At 43.6% G+C, this 21,363-nt stretch overlaps 1 pseudogene; it reads left to right on the top strand.

Annotated features, from left to right (window-relative positions):
* The window catches only part of LOC147004322 (ATP synthase F(0) complex subunit g, mitochondrial pseudogene), a 134,901-nt pseudogene extending 118,976 nt beyond the window's left edge, over positions 1-15,925 (top strand).
* Positions 15,926-21,363: the final 5,438 nt, after the last annotated feature.

The following is a 21,363-nucleotide window of genomic DNA, read 5'->3' as shown; positions in this document are numbered from 1 at the left end:
GCCCCGAGTACCTGCCACACCAGCTGTTCTTAACCTGTGGGTCGAGACGCCTTTGGGGGTTAAATAACCCTTTCACAGGGGTCGCATATCAGACATTTACATTATGATTTATAACAGGAGCAAAATGACGGTTATGAAGTAGCCACAAAAATAATTTTATAGTTGGGGGTCCCCACACCATGAGGAACTGTACTAAGGAGTCACAGCAGTAGGGAGGTTGGGAGTCACTGTTGCCCCACATCTTTGTGCTTGGAAGCACAAAGCCAACCTAACCTCTGCTTTGGCACTGCAGTCCTGTCTCGACAATTCTTTAATGTTCCCTGCTCAGGTCTGTCTGGTCTGTACCTTTTTTGACAGTATATCTCAAGTGCCTAGTATACTTATACCCCTGGGTTTGTGGTCTTGTTTTGATCTGTAAATCAGGTTGAAACCAGTACTTTCCTCTTTCTGCTTCCTCTACTATTGAAACCAGGGACATTTGCATACTTAGCACCCGCTCTTCCACCAAGATACAAGCCCAGCACTGTTCTTTTGATGATGTCTTAGTTTCCCAGAATTACTGTAGCAACACATAACAAGCTGGCTGGTTTCAACACTAGAATTTAGTGTCTCACAGTTTCAGCATCTGGAAGTCTGAATTCAGGGTGCATTCAGGTCTTTTCTTTTAGAAGGCTCTGAGCAGGATCTACTTCCGGACTTTCTGCTGGTGTCTAGTAACTCAGGCATTCCTTGGCATGCCTGTGGAATCCTCTCTGTGTTCTTCCTCTGTAAGTGTCTGCCTCTGGGCCCTAATTTCTCCTTTTTGATAAGGACATAAGTCACATTGGATTAGAGCCTACTCTAAAAAGCCCCATTCAACTTGATGGTCTGTAAGGGCCTGATTTCTAAATAAGCTCATAATCGCACATTCCAAGGACCTCATCTCTGAGGGCAGCACATTCAACTCACAGCATGTTTCTTCTGCTAATCGCCTCCAAGGTGTACCGCACAGCCGGTCCACATTTAGCCAAAGCTTCCCAGAGCAGCTTCTATTGTGGGGATGGAATTTCACACTGTAGCCTATAGTACTAGTTCAAGATCCCCTTTTTAGAAAGCAAAAGACAGACAAAGATTAGTTTTTTCATGCTTCACTCAATAAAGTTGTACATTTTGAAAAGAGAAGAAACCCGATCCACTAAGCAGCCACACCCGTTTCCAACCAAGCTCTGTAATGTTCTGGGTCACTTGTTGGGAGGCAGCGAGTTATTTCCTTGCTGAGGCTACCTTCCAATCTTTATGTGTTTGCTACCTTTTTATTATTCATTTATACTTTTATGTGTCTGTATTCATGGACACAAGTGTGTGTGTGTGTGTGTGTGTGTGTGTGTGTGTGTGTGTGTGTGTGTGAGAGAGAGAGAGAGAGAGAGAGAGAGATAGATAGATAGATAGATAGAGAGAGAGAGAGAGAGAGATACTCACATGTGGGGTCTCAAATTTAACACTGGATATTTTAATCGCTCTCCACTTTATGTGTTGAGACAGTGTCAGTTGAACCTAGAGCACATGAACCAGCTAGTTTGGCTACCCAGCTTGCCCTATGATCCCATGCCTGCCTCCTGAGTTATGGGATGATAGATAGCTACTACATCTACCATTTCCCTTCCCTTTCTTTTCTGCAACCCCCCTTTTCTCTCTTTCAAATACATGGCTTCTTTTTTTCCATTATTTGTTGTACACACACACACACACACACACACACACACACACACGTTTTCAAATACTTTCCGATTAGCCTGTATAATGCTAAGTGCGTGTAAGTGTTCAGAGCTGACGATTTGGCACTAGATATCCAATTGGTGTGCTCTTCCCTGGGGAAGCTTACTTTCCCCACTCTCAGCACGCCTTAGCTGCCTGTAGTTCTTTGTGCAGCGTTGAATCCTAGTGTGCTTTCCTCTGTTCACTTTGGCATGTCTATAGTTGCTGTACTTGTTCAGCTTATGTTTAAGCAGTCATGTTGGTGACACTTTATTAGTGTAGCTTTTGACATTCCTAGGGAATACAATCTCACAGCAAACTCCCTCCCTGAGTCGCCTCCTCCTCCTCCTCCTTCTCTTCCTCTTCCTCTTCTTCTTCCCTTCTCCTTCTCCTTTCTCCTCCTCCTCCTCCTTTTTTTTTTTTTTTTTTTTTTTTTTTTTTTTTTTTTTTTTTTGAGACAGGGTTTCTCTGTGTAGCCCTGGCTGTCCTGGAACTCACTTTGTAGACCAGGCTGGCCTCGAACTCAGAAATCCGCCTGCCTCTACCTCTCGAGTGCTGGGATTAAAGGTGTGCACCACTGCTGCCCGGTGATTCTCTGGTTCTTATAGTCTTTTTGCTTCCAGGATGTTCCCTGAGCCTTAGGTGTGTGAGTTGCTTTGCAGATTGTGTCAATTGGGACTGGATTCCATTGCTCTGCACTTTGATTGGTTCTGATTTCCTGTAGCATCTCTGTCACAAAGAGAAGTTTCCCAGATGAGGGTGAGGACCACACTATTTGGGCTTTGTAGCAGGATTTTTCTTTTCTTTCTTTCTTTATTTTTCTTTTTTTGGAAAAAGCATGTTGAGAGACATAGGGATTTTTCTTGTAGCTCAGGTGGGCCATACATTCTGCCTCCAAAGATTCTCTTCATATATTATTTAAACATTATTTAAACATTTAAACATTTTTCTCTTCATTATATTTATTTAAACATTTTAAAGAAATGTCTATAAAGTAACTAACCTTGGCTGAGTATAACACACACACACACACACACACACACACACACACACACGGCTTTTTGTGTCAATGTACTCGTGGAATATGCATTATTATCTTTGTTGATGGGTAGGCTGAGGCTTAGAAAGATTTAATATAGTAAACTAAAGTTTGAACAAGTAATAACTGTAACATCTGGAACACAAATTAGCCTTCACTCATTCTAAGGCAAATCCCTAGCTTTTGCCACCAACTCTGTATTGCTGTATGCTTGAGTTTCTGGCAGCTTATTAATTCTGTGTGCATGAGAATAGACGGAGGGACTCTAGACAGCCATGACCATGGGAGATGCTCCTGTCTCACCAGATTTAATTCTTTACCACTCATGGCTTGAATGGTTTTGAATGCATCGAAGGAAGGTAATCAAAGAACTGGATGAATTGAGCAGTTGTAAACGGAAGCACAGGTCCCCATCAGGCCAGTTCAGAAGATAATGCAGCCATTGTTTTTAATAGGCCAAATCTGTCTCCCTTGTTCCCTAGGAGGCAATTGAAGGAGACATGCTGATAGCTTCCTTTGGGGCATTCGCCGGAATCAGATTTGTGAAGTGAAGCTTAAGTTGGTCATTTTATCCCAGCTGGCAAGGGCAAGGAGTGAGTGCTGTTGGGAATAAAGCCCATTTTCTATGCGTCGTAGAGCAACACTTCTGTTAGTGTGGTGTTCTCAGGGCAGTTTCTGTTTCATGGCAAAATAATATGTAAACATCAGTTCAGATAAGTCTCCATTTTTCTTCCATGTTTTATTCTGAGGTAAACCTTTTCTAGTGCAATGAGCATTTTAATCTCCCTTGGCTAGGTTAGTGATTCTCTAATGACTTAATCATATGATCTACATTACATGTGTCCCCCCCCCACGATAAGCACAGCTTCCTCCATCTTCCAAGATGGTCGTCTCTATGGATACGAGGTAGGTGCATTCATGGGAACCTCCCTTCCACATTCTTTGAATGCTTTCTAATGATCAATTAGCTTTGAAGACAACATTTCAGAAGTCAAAGAAAGAAAATAAAGGCCCTCATGTGCTCTTCAGTGCTGTTTTCTCAAGGTAACAAAAGAAAAGTTGAAAAAAAAATCTTTCCTTTAATACACCTCCATTTCTTCAGGCCTTTGTCTTCTTTTCCACCATGGGTCCCTTTCTAGTTTCATAGCTTCCGTATTCAGTCCAAATTCAATACACAAAACTAAAGATTTGATTCTAAGATAAACATATGACTGAGAGCATGTGTTATTTGTCATGGGGAAGAGGGTTGAAGGGTTGGGAAGAAACAAGAAGTGGTAGAAGAGATAATAACATTAAGGAAGTTTCAAAAAGCCATGCAGAAATCTATTCTTTTAACACACACACACACAAACACACACACACACATCTGACTCATATAGAATTGGAATTATTCTACATGTGGAACAATGCTTCTTCTAGAAGCTGTCGGTTACCAAATCAAAATCCCAGTGCCAGGAGTAAATACCTCCGCTCAGGTTGTTGGTCAGAGGTGTCCTTGGAGAACACCAAACCAATAAAGGCTATTGTTTGCTCTCTTGGTTGTCCATCAGAACTTGGTGGTAAGACCCCACTGCTGAAGATGCCACATACTTTGGATACAGGACATTGATAGATCAAGTTGGTACTGATCAGGAACTCTCCTTGTTGGATGAGTATTCATAGTCCTGGATGATGCTGTGTAGGCTTCTTGGGGGAAAACTCATCAGTGGTCTTTCTTAACTGCAGACTCTGTGAACTATGATGATAAGGACCAGTGTGGCGAGATATGCTCATGGATGCAAGAGCCGCATGAATGCTAGGAGTACAGTAACCTATTGCTTTTTTTTTTATTGGATTTGAGGTCTACTCCACAGGAAGAAATGCATGCTTGGTACTGTGAATCTTCCTAAGAACCAATAATTGGGGAGATCACAGGCCCCTAGGATGAACCCACTACTAATTATTCTGGTAAATAAACAGAGTATCAAACTACTCTCTAACTTTGTATCTCCCTGCTCAGAGATTAGTGCAGCTCTCAAGCTTCATCAGAGAAGTTTCTTTGTGCAGTGGGCAATGGTTAATGCAGAGACTTACAACTGATCAAAGTATGGAGAATAAATGTCAGTACTATAAATCCTCAAATGGGGTATTTATATCCCATTTATATAAAGACTCAGGGACCACATGGAAGAGTAGACAGAAAGATTGTAAGAGCCAGAGGTTAGGGAAGGCTGGAATGAACATTATACTCATGAACTCATGGTAGCTGTGCTTGTCTGCACAAGACCTTCACAACAAGCCAATCGACATTTTGGGATGGAGCACGGAGGGCCTAATGAGCTCCCACCCCTTACTGAGGTGGTATGGATAATTCATGGCACCTGGGGAAGAGAGAATCAATTTTCTTCAAGGGTATGGGCACTGCTAGGTCAACCATAGTCCAGTGGATGGATCCATACCCAGCAGTATATGCATAATACACATCGGACCCAATGAGTTGCTAACAAAAGGAAGACTTGAAGTTGAGGGTAGAGGAAGGTAAGGGTGTATTTTGGAGGAGGTAGGGGAAAGAGTCAGAAGTAAATGTGATCAAAGTACACTGTATGAAATTCTCAAAGAATTAATAAAATTATTTTTAAAAGTTCCAAAAAGAAAAGAAAAACTAAGAAAAATTCTGTATCAGTAGAGAAATTAATGAACAGTGGTAAATAGTTCTAGGTTATTTCTATTCTGGGGTTTAGCTATATTCGTACTTCCTGGAGGGTTAGTTGACTTACATGGACCCAGGTAAACTCATTGGATAAGAGGAACAGGATAGGTTTTAGTATGTCAGTATTTCATGATCTTTTTCAGCTATTACACTATGAATTTAATGAAGTTATCCAGGTTGCTATGAAGTCAAATCAGATTAATCCAAACTGACTATTGACAATGTACAGTGTTTAGTTTACTTCTGTTGGTGAATTTACTCTTTATTATAAATAAGAACAATGACTTTGGTTGTATTTTCAGAGTGATGACTTCATCTGAAAATAAAAGTGAAGAATTTTAACAGAATGAATATTCAATTCACTTAATAAGAAGGAGACATAGCCCACTACTGGAAACCTAGCCAAGCGCTTAGGGTTAGTGAAGTTATACATTTTGGAGAATAACTGACAACCACTACTTTATTAAACCAACACAGTCCCTCATTACACTCTAAATATTTATCCTTATACTCACAGATAAGTGTAGTCTTCATCCCTCAGTAAGGAGACTTGTATTTGCAACAGAATGAGGCTATTACAGAAACCCACAACTAATAAAAATATGGAGATGTGGAGCCCAGTTCCAGTGGATGTATTTGTAAAACACTCCCTCCTGGTCCTACCTTCTAGAGTTCTTTACTCCTTCCCATCCTCTTTGTCTCTGAGAGGGTGCTCACCCCACTCCTCTGGCATCCCCCTTCCCTGGGGCATCACGTCTCTACAGAATTAGGCTCATCCTCTCCCACTGAGGCCAGACAAGGCATCCCTCTTCTACATATATGCCAGGGGCATCAGAACAGCAGTGTATTTCCTTTGGTTGGTGGCTTAGTCTCTGAGAGCTCTCAGGGGTCCAGGTTAGTTGACACTGTTGGTCTTCCTATGGGGTTGTCATCTCTTTCAGGTCCTTCAAGCCTTCCCCTAAGTCTTCCATAGGGGTCCCCGATCACAGTGCAATGGTTGGCTGTAAGTATCTTGCATCTGTTCAGTCAGCTGCTGGTAGAGCCTCTCAGAGGACAGCCATGCTAGGCTCCTGTCTGCAAGCACAACACAGCACCAGTAGTAGCATCAGGATTTGGTACCCACATGGGATGTATCCTAAGTTAGGTTTGTCACTGGACAGACTTTTCTTCAGTTTCTGCTCCATTTTTGTCCCTGCATTTCTTTTAGACAGAAACGAGTCTGGGTCAAATATTTTGAAGGTGAGTTGGTGACCCCATCCCTCCACTTGGGTCCTTGTCTGTCTCCTGGAGGTGGTTTCTTCAGGTTCCATATTTCCACTGTTGGGCATTTTGGCTATGGTCACCCCGACTGAGTCCTGAGAACCTCTCACATCCCAGGTCTCTAAGACTTTCTAGAGGTTCTTCCCCACCCTCCTGCAGTTGCATATTTCCATTCATTCTCCTGACCCTCTCATGTCTCCCCATCATACCTCATTCTGCCCCCTTCCCCCACTCCCTTCTCTCACCCATCCAGGTCCCTCCCTCCATCCCTGTGCTTCCCGTGATTATTTTGTTCCTCCTTCTAAGTGAGACTGAAGCATCCTCACTTGGGCCTCCCTTCTTGTTTAACTTCTTACTTCTGTGGATTGCATCAAGGGTATTCTGTATTTTTGGCTAATATCCACCTATCAGTGAGTACATATCATGCATGTTCTTTTGGGTCTGGGTTACCTCACACAGGATGATGTTTTCTAGTTCTATTCATTTGCCCGCAAAATTCATGATGTCTTTGTTTTAAATAGCTGAATAGTATTCCATTGTGCAAATGTGAACCACATTTTCTGTATCCGTTCTTTGGTTGAAGGACATCTGGGTTGCTTCCAGTTTCTGGCTATTCTGAATAAGGCTGCCAATAGAGGAATCTCCAATGGCTGAGAAGCTCTTAAAGAAATGTTCAACATTCTTAATCATCAGGGAAATGCAAACCAGAATGACCCTGAGATTTCACCGTACATCAATCAGAATGGCTAAGATCAAAAACTAAAGTGACAGCACGTGTTGGTGAGGATGTGGTGAAAGAGGAACGCTCTTCCATTGCCAGAGGGATTGCAAGCTTGTACAATCACTCTGGAACTCAATCTGGTGGTTCCTCATAATATTGGAAATAGTTCTACCTGGAGACCCAGCTATTCTGCTCTTGAGCATATATCCAAAAGATGCTCTACCATACCACAAGGATACATGGCTTCACTATGCTGAAATATGTATTTTTAAATATATTAACTTACTCAATAATTTAAGGTTCCTTGTGGTGAGTTAATATGTAAATAATTACTTTGTAATAAGAATGGTTACTATAAATTGGTCTTTTTTTTTCATGTGCTGGATCTAATGGTGCTGCCTTTTATAACTGGCATTTTAAGGGCTGGGGAAGTGGTTCAGTGTGGATCACTTGCCTAGCATGTGTGAAAACTTGGGCTCTGTCACCAGCATCTTGAAAATACAAAAACAAACGATGCTTTAAGTCACAAGGTAGAAGAGCCAACTTGTGAGGCCCATGGTTTCTCACCTGTCCCCAACTCCACCCTCCACCTGTGTACCCACTTCCCATAATGGCCTCATGCAGTTGCAGCTTATTCCCTAGGTCCTTGCTAATTAGTGCATTATTTCTCCCTTGATCTGAGTTTCTTCTTGTCCCCAGCACTGATGAAAAACAAACAAGCAGACTTAGCTCAGCTTCTTTCTTTCTGTTTCTCTCTCCTTTACCCAGAATTCTCTATCCACTGAGTTCTAGGAACACTGGGGAGTCAGTTAGCACCTGGGCAGTTTTCTGTGTTTCAGTCGTATTAATGATAACACAGACAACACTTTTCACACTAAGTGTGTGCTGACTATTAGTGTCACAGCTGGCTAACTTGTGGTATTACTATTGTCTTCTTTTTGTAGATGAGGACACTGAAGCCACCACAGTCTCTAAGGGCTGGATATGGAGTCGAATCCTGCTGTGAGACCCAAAACAGGTTCTCTCATTCCCTGTTTCTTCTTCAGTGTGTGGTCTTTTGACTCTGTGTATTAAAACCACGTATGTGGGTGCTGGTAAAATGTAGATCACTGTGCAAATATATTACACATTTATTATTGATTTGTCAACTGATGGACATCTAGGTCATTTCCATATCCTGGTTATTGTGAATAGATCAGCAATGGTCATGAATGAGCAGGTTTCTCTGTAGGAGGATACAGAGTTGTAAAGCTGGGTCATGTGGTAGATTTTTTTTTTAAATTTTTTTTATTTTCAGGTGTGTCCATTGTGGTTTCCATGGAGATGACATCAATTTGCATCCCCTAACCCCCACTAATGAAAAGATGCGTCTCTATCCCTGCATCTGCCAGCATTTGCTTTCTTTCTTTAATCTTAGACATTTGATGAAATGTCTAAGGATGAATGAAATCTCAAAGTAGTTTTAATCTGCATAAATATAATCAAAATACACAATACAGAATTCCCAAAAGAGCTAATAAAATAAAAAATCAGATTGCTGACTGTATCCCCAGATCTGTCTGTAAGTCTGAGTTTGCATCCTTTCTGGGTTTCCTGAGTAGTTATGCACACTGTTTAGGAATCACCTTGCTTACTTGGCTAGCTTCTTTGTCCTCACCTTTGGAATGAGATTAGATTCAGTTCACTTGAATTCATGTTGTAATACCAAAGGAGTGGGTATTGCCACAGTCCACAAGTGGAACTAGAATAGGGGATTTAAAAGTAGCCATTCTAGTGTATTACTCAGAGCCATAAGACAACAAAGTTACCTTATTTTCGATACAAGATCGAAAGGGCCAGAGAGGTCTGTTCCTAATCCACTGTGACAAGATTTCCTTATCCAACAATGAGATGGCTGCTAAGGGGCCACAGAGAAGCTTTTGTTCTCCCTGTGACTGCTCCGGGCATTGTTCAGGGCAACTCACAAGTGATGTGTGCTTTTCTGTTTGATGGGACATCCTCCCAGATCACCCCACACATCCAGTCTCCTAGATTTATAATGGCATGTGTAATTTCTTAAGTTCAGTCTGGAGTTTCAAGCGGGATTTTCCTATTCCAAATTAAATGTTTCTCATGTTCCACCATCATCGTATAGCTGGGCTGATGTTACAAACTGTGTGAATCAAAGAAAAGCCTACATGCAAACAAGGCCAGGAACTGCAGGCGGGGACATGCTCTGATTCTTATTTCCCATTGCAAACCAATCTCTTCTTACAAAGCATCATTTTCTGAAAGCTTTATGGTAGCACATTAGCCACTTAAATGTTATCATTTTTAATATTAATGCCAACAATATCACTAGGTACTTGTTCTATTTAACACCCACACCTGGCTTCATTTAGGATTGCAAAACCTTGTGGCCTAGTTGTATTGCCAATTCTCATAACAATTGTTTAAAGAATTTTTTTTTTAAATAACAAGAGAACACAAACACTGTCGACATCTGTTGAAGATGGGAAAAGACCTTTTGCTTATTTACAGCTCTGTTAGACTGGGAATGGACTGTTGGTAGCATAAGTACTTACGTGTATGCCCCTTGTTTTTTCTAGAAAATTCATTTGTTAGGGTTTTGCTTTAACATGTCTGTCTATTACCTGATTGTAAGCAAGATTTTTAGGTGGTCCTGGCAGGAGCACCTTACATATTGTAAAAACTGTAATTAAATAATTTCTTAAGATGATATACCAAAAAGTCATTTTTCTGTTAGAGACACCGTAGGATGAGTCAGCCAGCTGTAAATGTGTTTTGTAGTCCATCCAAATGAAAGATGAACTTGGCAGCCTCAATCCTTTAATGACCTGCTGAAAATAAAACCAGCTAGCCAGCGACATTTACCCTAGTGAGACTGCCAGTTCATATCATAAAGTGACCATGTAGCTCCATAAACACTGTTCTCTAAACGCTGACTTTTAGAGGCAGCTCAGGGGTCCTCATGATCCTAATATAGCTTTGTGTAAAATGCTAATGTCATGACATTTGTAGAACTATTAAATCATTTTAACATTAAGAGCTACGGTTCTACAACTAATTGATCTTAGTGAATTTCCTCTGCAGAATCCTTTAGTAGTTGGTTGTAATGGGGAGGGATATTTCCTTTTTCCAGATCCAAAATTTTGTTCTCACGTGGAATCACATACCATCATTTTAGGATAGTTTGCCTCCAACTTGAATGGGGGCAAATCCATTGACACAGTGTTGTTTCAATTCTGGGCTCATTTGCCTGATGGCCCCATTTAATATGATCTGTGGTCTAGACAAGAAAAGCCTGCTTCCCTTGAGAAATATGTCTGCCTGTTTTTCTTTTAAGTGTTTGGGAGTAAATATATATCCATGGTTTCCAGCTACTAAAAAATGGGCTTAGATACCATAACACCAAATCAAAAGAAATGCTTGTGCCTAAAAATTATCCTGTGGTCACATATGAAAGCAACTGGGATTTATTCTCGTCTTGGCACCACATTTCCTTACTAATGGCCATCCCACTCAGTGTGTGCTGTCATAGCAGGTCTCTGTAAAAAGAAATAGCTGCAGAGCTCCTGGAAATACTAAGTACCATGAACAGCAGGGTGGTGCCTGCTCCAATTCTTCATCACCTCTGTATTATTTCACGTCTTTCTTGTTGGGTCAAGATTCCATCTGTCGCTGTTTCTCCATCCTGTTTTCTCTTCATACAAAAATCCTAATAACAGAGAGCACTTTCTCAAACAAAGCAGTCACATTCCCATTCTTAAATAGGATATCAGTAAGGTTGAGTTCGCTGTCAACAATCTCACTTCCACCCGTGATCACAGAATATACTCTACTTTCCATGACTGCCGTTTTTTTCTTCATTCCTCACTTTCTTTGGAACTTACTAGATTCACCATCATGTTTTTTCACAAATTAGAGTGTTTCAGCATTAAAACGTTTAAACACTCAGCCATATCTTTCCCCCTTTCCTTTCCACCCGAGTTCCCTTTACGTGGATGTGAAGTATTGCAGAAGTGCGAGGACTTGAGTTCTTCCTCATGGCTAGCTGCTTCTACTAAGGCCAGAGTCTGTGTCAGCTGCTCCTTGGCATCTAGTCTGACTTTACTAATCATTTTGTAACAAGATTTTTATTCTAAAATAATGCCCTGATCCTATCACTTCAAGAATATAACAATGTAACTAACATCCTTTTCATTTTCTGAGCTTTAATAGGCATCTTACACAATGTACAACCTATTGGTGGAGCATGTTTGTTTAAGGTGGTCTCAACCTCCCTGATGCTGCGACCCTTTAATACATTCCCTTATGCTGTGGTGACCCTGAACCATAAAATTACTTTGCTACTACTCCATAATTGGAATTTTGCTTCTGTTATGGGTCATAATGTAAATATCTGTGTTTTACGATGGTCTTAAGTGACCCCTATGAAAAGGTTGTTTGATCTCCCAAGGGGTTAAGATTGAGAACCACTTGTTTAAAGAGACAATACCAAACTCCCTCTATTTTTATGGGGGTGTCATCTTCAATGTGTTTATTTATTAATTAATTTATTTGCAAAGTGCGAGGTTTGTCTATTACAGTGCCATACATTTCTTTAGGTTAATTTACTATTTGTTTTGTGAGTGATGTTGATGTGAGATGAAAAACACTTTGCAATTAAACCATGAATCATTAACCACACACCAAACTCCAGAAGCATGTTACTAATAATAGTTAACAGTTCTATAACAACTCAAAGTTTACAGAACACATCTGCAGTATTTGATCTCAGTTTTATTATTGTAAATAACGAGTTTCTGGAGAGCATGGTCAACTGAAAGTTTCCAACCAGGATCATTTACTCGATGGAGCTGAGTGACCTGAAATATTACATCTCCTCCAGGAGGAATGTAAAGCATCCAAAGGCTTAATTTATGTGGAGTGCTTTGGTCACAACAGAATCAATGAATTTCCAGTAAGAGTTGTCCAGGTCTGACACCTGATTTCAAGGACAGATTGGTTGCCTCCTGCACAGATTCATTTAAAGTAGTGACTGCATGATTGAGAGGCTACATCTGGCCACGAAAAGGCCAACATTCCATAGATAAGATGGAAGTGTTCCTAGGAAGACAGTGGAGCTGCAGACCGACAGTTTGAAGATGGTTTCTCCTTTGTCATTATTCCTTTCTTTTTTTTTTTTTAAGATTTATTTATTTATTATATGTAAGTACACTGTAGCTGACATCTTCAGACACTCCAGAAGAGGGCACCAGATCTCGTTACGGATGGTTGTGAGCCACCATGTGGTTGCTGGGATTTGAACTCTGTACCTTCAGAAGAGCAGTCGGGTGCTCTTACCCACTGAGCCATCTCACCAGCCCCCATTATTCCTTTCTCATTCTCCCAGGAAAGCTTGATCAGGTAGGGTGTCACTGTGGGAGGATTTGCATTCCAAAACCCATGCCTGGATCTGCACAGATCTCCCTCAGGGATCATTGTTTTCCTTTTCCTGCTCCTGTTTTAAATTAATTCTGTTTAGCCAGGCAGTGGTGGCACAGGCCTTTAAGCTCAGCACTCAAGAGGCAGAGGCAAGAGGATTTCTGAGTTCGAGGCCAGCCTGGTCTACAGAGTGAGTTCCAGGACAGCCACACAGAGAAACCCTGTCTCGAAAAACAAAACAACAACAAAACAAAAACAAAAACAAAACAAAACAAAACCCCAAAACCCCCAAACCAAACCAAACAAACAAACAAAACCCAAAAAACAAACAAACAAAAAATCAGAAAAAAAAAATGAATCTGTTCACTAACCCTCATTCAAATGTCTGTGCAGTTATTTTTGTAGTCATGGCATAGCTTACTGTGTACCACCAAATCTAGTGTCACACAGAGTCTGTCTCTTCTCCTTATCTTTTTGCAGGCATTTTGCTAGGGCGATTTAGTGCATCTTAAGTACCCAGATGTCATTGTTATGTAGATTCTCAATTGTTTAGCATAATCTTACTTAGTTTCAGAGGGCTTCCGAAAAACTTAAACCTAATCATGTCATCTACTAATTTTTCTTTCTTCCTTTGACTTAATGTTCTCTTTCTCTCTCTCCCTCCCTCCCTCTCCCCCTCTCTCCCATTCATAATTAGTTGCATAGGTTAAGAAGGCCAATGTTTCTCTTCCTCTGTGTCACCTAAGTCACTAAGTATGCTGATTCCATCCTTCAAAGTCTCCTGAAGATGTCCTGTGTCATCCTCATCCATTGGACATTATCCAGTCATTTACTGCATGGATTCTTGTGATGGTCTCATGCCAGGCACTCTCTCTCTGGCTTGTATCCTTATGAGCAACTTTGCAAAACTGATTAGGTGTATCTGCCTGATTAGGATCCTTAAATACATTCCCTGAAGACAAAAGTTCTATTCCTCAGGATTGTGTATATATGCAAATTTGCTAAATTGTGATCAAATTGTAATATTGTTCGAATATATATGTATATAGCACCATATATCCATACACACATATATTCATTTGCCTCTAATGTCTTCCACACATTAATTCTATAACTGTATTTTAATATATACATATATATATACACACACATACATATATATACAAGTGACACAGAGGAAGAATATATATGTTCATTTGCCTCTAATGTCTCCCACAGATTGATTCTAGTCCCTTGCAGATATAAAAATTCATGGATGCCCAAATCCCTTATATTGAATGGCATAGTATTTGCATATACCTTAGGCATATCCTCCTGTAGACTGTATATATAAAATTACTTACAATAATCAATGTAAATAACTGTTATATTGCATTCTTTTGGCAATGATAAGAGCAATCTATATAGTTCTGTGTATATGAAAAAATTTGAACAACTTTTAACACATGGTTGGTTGCCTCTTGTGAAATCTGTCAGTGTGGATGGATATGTGTATATGTGCAGATATGTAGGATGGATATTTTGGTTTTCCAACTTGACTACATCTGGAATTAGCCAAAACCCAAACATCTGGATATACCTGTGAGGGATTTTTCTTAATTAAATAATTTGAAGTAGGAAGGGTTGCCTTTGATTAAAATCTTTTGAGGTGGGAAGATCAACCTTTAATCTGGGATCGACTTTCTGCTGGCAGCCTATATAAAGGACATGGAAGAAGGAAGCTTTTTCAGTCTTTGATTGCTTTTATTCTCAATGGCATGTCTATGCCTTCACTGGCATTAGACCCCATTTTTTTTCTTTTTTTTTGGATTTTGGCATATACTGAAGACCAGTCAAGACACCCAGTCTCATGGATTGAACAACTTGGATTCTTGGACCTTCTATTAGTATGTAGCCATTGTTGAACTAGCTGTACAACAGCTTGTAAGGTACTCTAATAAACTTACTTTCTCTCTCTCTACTTCTCTCTCCCCTCTCTCTCTATATTCTATCCATTCTATTCCGAGAGCATAATGACTAATTCAATATGTAAACATATATAGCTATGAAAACATGCATATTTATAAATATGTAAACATATATGCAAAGATATTACATTATATAATAGAGTTTAATTTTTCTCCTATATTATGTTTTTATCACAACGGACAATGTACAACTCTAGGTACACTGAGTGTACTTTCATGTCCCTTGCCTTTGCTCCACTGCACTCCTCTTTAGAGTTCTTCTCACATAACTGTATTCTCTTTGTACTGTATTTACAAGCTCCTATAGAATGGTTCTCAGCTTTTAGATCATGACCTCTTTGGGGGGATCACATATTCGACGTCCTGCATATTTGATATCTTATAATTCATAAGTGTAGCAAAATTGGAGTTACAATTTTATGCAGTTATAATTTTCTGGTTGGGGTCACTATTAAACTGTATTAAAAGTGAAGAATGGAAAATTCCTGGTAACCTGCTAAGGTCATAAACACTTGAGTCATAGGCATCTGGTCCCCAGGCCTCAGCCACTCCCGGGACATACCTTACCTTTCCTGGAACAATCATAATGTTCCAACGACCTCTGTAGAATGTCTCAACGCCCCAGAAGCATTGCCTAAGGTAGCGCATGATCGATGATCTAATTGTTGAAAATATTTATGATTTCCCCTCCCTTCCCCTGGTTTGTGGTTTTTTCCTTTAAAAGCTCTGTAAAACTTCAGGCCAGGGTCGAAACTCCTCTACTCCCGCCTGGAGCATGAGTCTCGACCCCAGCATGCTGGCCTGAGCTCTCGTCCTGTCTCGTTCTGTCTCACTTGCAATAAACTTCCTCGTGTGATCACAAGAACCGGTCTCAGTGTCCTACTGGGTGCGCGGCGGTCCCGAGACTTGAGTGAGGGTCTCCCTACGGGGGTCTTTCATTTGGGGGCTCGTCCGGGATTTGCGCGACCACCCAGGGGTCCTAGACCCACTTCGAGGTAAGATTCTCTGTTTTTGTCACAGTGCTGTGTCTGTATTCTGTTTAGAAATCTGGTGCGATCGCGGTTTCGGTTTTTGCGGACGCTCAGTGAGACTACGCTCTGGGAGAGAGAGTGGTGTGGATAAAGGGTAGACGTACCCAGGTGTCCACCGTCCGTTCGCCCTGGGAGACGTCCCAGGAGGACAGGGGGAGGACCAGGGACGCTTGGTGGACCCCCGTGGGAAAAGTCAGGAGATAGTCCTTCTCCTTGACGATCTGTGTCAGCGTTCTGATTCCAGGCCGACTGACTCTTTTCAGTGCCTTTGGTCGACACAAGGTCGACGTCGGTTTTGGTTTCTCTTTTCTCTCATGTTTGTGTCTGCTTTTATTGTGTGTGTTGTCGAGCTCGAAATGGGACAGACAGTGACGACCCCTTTGACTTTGACTCTTGATCACTGGACTGAAGTAAGGACTAGGGCCCACAATCTGTCAGTAGAAGTTAAGAAGGGACCTTGGCAGACTTTTTGTTCCTCCGAATGGCCGACCTTCGGAGTGGGTTGGCCACCGGAGGGAGCCTTTAACCTGCCTCTTATTTTTGCTGTCAGGCGCATTGTTTTCCAGGAAGTAGGAGGACATCCTGACCAGGTCCCCTATGTCATCGTCTGGCAGGACCTGGTCCACAATCCACCACCTTGGGTTAAGCCTTGGGCCGTGGGGCCCTCCGGAATGACGGTGGCAATCGCAGAAACTAAACCCAAGCAGGCCCGACCCTCGGCTGGTCCTCCGACACCCCCGAAGATCTACCCTGAGATCGAGGACCTTCCGTGGGCAGAATCGCAGCCGCCCCCTTACCCTCTGCCACGGCCGTCTGCACCCCCTGCCCAGGCCCCGCCACAGGCCCCTATTGAGAGAGACGGAGCGGTAGGGCCTGCGGCTGGGACACGGAGCCGGAGAGGTCGTAGTCCGGAGGGGGGACATGGACCTGATTCCACTGTCACTTTACCCCTCCGTGCCTATGTTGGTGGCCCCCCACCAGGCCCCAACGAACTTGCCCCATTGCAGTACTGGCCTTTTTCATCAGCTGATCTGTACAACTGGAAAACTAATCACCCTTCCTTTTCAGAGAATCCCTCGGGCTTGACTGGGCTTCTCGAGTCCCTCATGTTTTCCCACCAGCCCACTTGGGATGATTGCCAGCAACTTTTGCAGGTTCTCTTCACCACGGAGGAGAGAGAAAGGATCCTGCTGGAAGCCAGGAAGAATGTCCCAGGACAAGATGGGACCCCCACTAATCTCCCCAATCTTATAAATGAAGCCTTCCCCTTGACCCGTCCTAACTGGGATTACAACACTGCGGAAGGTAGGGAGCGTCTCACGGTCTACCGCCGGACTCTAGTGGCGGGGCTCAAAGGGGCCGCACGGCGACCCACCAATTTGGCCAAGGTAAGAGAGGTTCTTCAGGGTCCAGTGGAGCCGCCCTCTGTTTTCTTAGAACGACTAATGGAGGCTTACAGGAGGTATACACCGTTTGATCCCTCCTCAGAGGGACAACAAGCAGCCGTGGCTATGGCTTTCATTGGTCAGTCAGCCTCTGATATCAAGAAAAAATTACAAAGATTGGAGGGGCTCCAAGATTATACTTTACAGGATTTAGTGAAGGAAGCTGAGAAAGTGTATCACAAGAGAGAGACAGAGGAAGAGAAACAAGAGAGGGAGAAGAAAGAGATAGAAGAGAGAGAGAATCGGCGTGATCGCCGCCAGGAGAGAAACTTAACTAGGATTTTGGCCGCAGTAGTAGGTGAAAGAAAGTCAGAGAAAGGACAGTCAGGGTACCTGGGCAACAGGGCAAGAAGACCTCCAGGAGAACGGAGACTTCCACTTGAAAAAGACCAGTGTGCTTACTGTAAAGAGAAAGGACATTGGGCCAGAGATTGCCCCAAAAAGAAGCCAAGAGGACCCAAGGTGTTGACTTTGGGAGAAGACTAGGGGAGTCGGGGCTCGGATCCCCTCCCCGAGCCTAGGGTAACACTCTCTGTGGAGGGGACTCCCGTTAATTTTTTAATAGACACAGGAGCAGAACATTCAGTCTTGACTAAACCGTTAGGACAATTAGGAAATAAGAAGACTATGGTAATAGGAGCTACTGGCAGTAAATTTTACCCCTGGACCACTAAGAGAGTTTTGGAAATAGGAAAAAATCAAGTAACTCATTCTTTTCTCGTGATTCCTGAGTGCCCTGCGCCCCTTCTGGGACGGGACTTGTTAACCAAACTAAAGGCTCAGGTTCAGTTCACCTCAAAGGGGCCAGAAGTCACCTGGGGAGAGACCCCTATAGCGTGTTTAGTTTTAAATTTAGAAGAAGAGTATCCCCTCATGAACCGGGTCCTAAGCAATTGCCAGACCCTGAATGGCTATCTGCTTTTTCTGGAGTCTGGGCTGAGCAAGCAGGAATGGGATTAGCTAAGCAAGTACCACCGGTCGTGGTAGAGTTAAAAGCCGATGCCACCCCCGTCTCGGTCAGACAATACCCTATGAGTAGGGAAGCCAAAGAAGGCATCCGGCCACATATTCAGAGACTGATAGAGCAAGGAATTCTAGTGCCTTGCCAATCCTCTTGGAACACTCCTCTCCTGCCGGTGCGGAAGCCTGGGACTAATGATTACCGACCAGTGCAAGATTTGAGAGAAGTTAACAAGAGGGTGCAGGACATTCATCCTACCGTCCCAAATCCTTACAACCTACTAAGTTCCCTCCCGCCAGAGCGGACTTGGTACACTGTTCTAGACTTAAAAGATGCCTTTTTCTGCCTTCGATTACACCCTAACAGTCAGCCATTGTTCGCTTTTGAGTGGAGGGACCCAGAAGGAGGACACACGGGCCAGCTAACCTGGACAAGGTTGCCCCAAGGATTCAAGAACTCCCCTACTCTTTTTGATGAAGCACTCCACCGTGACCTTGCGCCTTTTAGGGCGCAGAACCCTCAGATTTCTCTCTTACAGTATGTAGATGACTTACTGGTTGCAGCCTCAACTCAGGAACTGTGCCTTGATGGAACCAAGAAGCTCCTGAATGAATTGGGTGAGTTGGGGTACCGGGTATCGGCTAAGAAAGCTCAGCTATGTCGCACCGAGGTGACCTACCTAGGATACACCCTCCGAGAAGGAAAGCGATGGCTCACCGAGGCCCGGAAAAAGACTGTGATGCTGATCCCAACCCCCACCACCCCGCGCCAAGTACGTGAGTTTCTGGGGACGGCAGGCTTTTGCAGACTCTGGATACCAGGGTTCGCAACACTGGCAGCCCCTCTATATCCACTTACTAAAGAGAAAGTCCCATTCACCTGGACTGAGGAACACCAAAAAGCCTTTGACAGCATAAAGGCAGCCTTACTTGCAGCCCCCGCTTTGGCCTTGCCAGATCTGACTAAGCCTTTTACCCTATATGTTGATGAGCGGGCTGGAGTAGCCCGCGGGGTTTTGACTCAGACTCTGGGGCCCTGGAAGCGGCCAGTGGCCTACCTATCTAAAAAGCTCGACCCAGTTGCCAGCGGCTGGCCCTCCTGCCTGAAAGCCATCGCGGCAGTAGCCCTGCTTGTCAAAGACGCTGACAAGCTTACTCTGGGTCAGCATGTGACTGTAATCGCGCCCCATGCTCTGGAGAGTATTGTACGACAGCCCCCTGACCGGTGGATGACTAATGCCCGGATGACCCACTACCAGAGCTTGTTGCTAAATGATCGAGTGACTTTTGCTCCACCTGCCATCCTCAATCCTGCCACCCTCCTCCCCTTGGTGGATGACTCTGTTCCTGTACATCGGTGTGCCGATGTGTTGGCTGAAGAAGCTGGAACAAGAAAAGATCTGACTGACCAACCATGGCCGGGTGTGCCAAATTGGTACACAGATGGCAGCAGCTTCGTGGTGGAGGGAAAAAGGAGAGCAGGAGCGGCAGTGGTAGACGGAAAGAAGGTAATTTGGGCAAGTAGCCTTCCGGAAGGGACTTCAGCTCAGAAGGCTGAGCTTCTGGCGTTGACCCAGGCACTGCAGATGGCTGAAGGTAAGGCAATCAATATTTACACTGACAGCCGCTATGCATTTGCCACAGCCCACATTCATGGGGCCATCTACAAGCAAAGGGGACTGCTCACCTCAGCTGGTAAAGATATTAAAAACAAAGAGGAAATCCTAGCCTTGCTAGAGGCTATCCACCTGCCAAAAAAGGTGGCTATTATCCATTGTCCAGGCCACCAAAAAGGGCAGGATCCTGTGGCCCAAGGAAATCAGATGGCTGATGTAGCAGCAAAGCAGGCAGCCCAGGGGGTGATGGCTTTGGCAGGAAAGAGTGGGCCCTCATCAGGACCCTCACCAGTGACTCACCCTGATTGTATATTCTGCCAAAAGGAAGCAGTCTTGGTGGGGGGAGGCGAGCCCCAGCCAGGACCTCATCAAGCAGCTCGCCAGGACCAAAAAGAAGAATATGATATCAGGGAGCTCATCTGGACTGCGGACCGGCTTCCTTATTTTTCTCAAGAGCATATCGAGCTATCTGCCAAACAGGGGAGAGAGTTTGTCCAGAAACTGCATCAATTCACCCATCTAGGGGTTGACAAACTCTTGAAACTTATTAAAAATTCCAGGTATCAGATCCAAGGATTAAATGCGGTGGTACAACAGGTAGTGGAGTCCTGTCGGGCTTGTACGCTCACTAACGCTGCCCGACCTTATAAAGAACAAGGAAAAAGGCAACGAGGAAACCGTCCTGGAGCTTACTGGGAAGTTGATTTTACTGAAATCAGGCCAGGAAAATATGGTAATAAATATTTGCTAGTATTTATAGACACTTTCTCAGGATGGGTTGAGGCGTTCCCTACAAAATCTGAGACGGCGCAGGTGGTTGCCAAGAAAATTCTGGAAGAGATTCTGCCTCGGTTTGGGATTCCCAAGGTAATTGGCTCGGACAACGGGCCCGCATTTGTTGCCCAGGTAAGTCAGGGATTGGCCTCACAGTTGGGGACTGATTGGAAGTTACATTGTGCTTATAGACCCCAGAGCTCAGGACAGGTAGAAAGAATGAATAGGACTCTAAAAGAGACCCTAACTAAATTAGCCATTGAGACCGGTGGTAAAGACTGGGTGACCCTCCTTCCCTTTGCGCTCCTTAGAGTCCGAAACACACCTGGACGTTTCGGCCTCACCCCTTATGAAATCCTGCATGGGGGACCGCCCCCCTTGACCGAGTCTGGCGGGATATTGGATCCCTGTGCTGACTCTTCCTCACCCTCTGCTCTGTTTACTCATTTAAAGGCCTTAGAAGTTGTCAGAACACAGATCTGGGACCAGATCAAAGAAGCATATGCACCAGGGGCTACTGCAGTGCCCCACGGGTTCCAGGTTGGAGATTCGGTCCTTGTCAGACGACATCGAGCTGGTACTCTTGAGCCTCGGTGGAAAGGACCATACCTGGTGCTGTTAACAACCCCCACGGCAGTAAAGGTAGACGGAATCGCCGCCTGGATTCACGCCTCCCACGTCAAGAAGGCTCCTAACCAGG

This window comes from Mus caroli, unplaced genomic scaffold, assembly GCF_978045245.1.
Source record: "Mus caroli unplaced genomic scaffold, Mus_caroli_1 scaffold_6, whole genome shotgun sequence".
NCBI lineage: Eukaryota > Metazoa > Chordata > Mammalia > Rodentia > Muridae > Mus > Mus caroli.
This window is presented reverse-complemented; position numbering and strand designations above follow the sequence as displayed.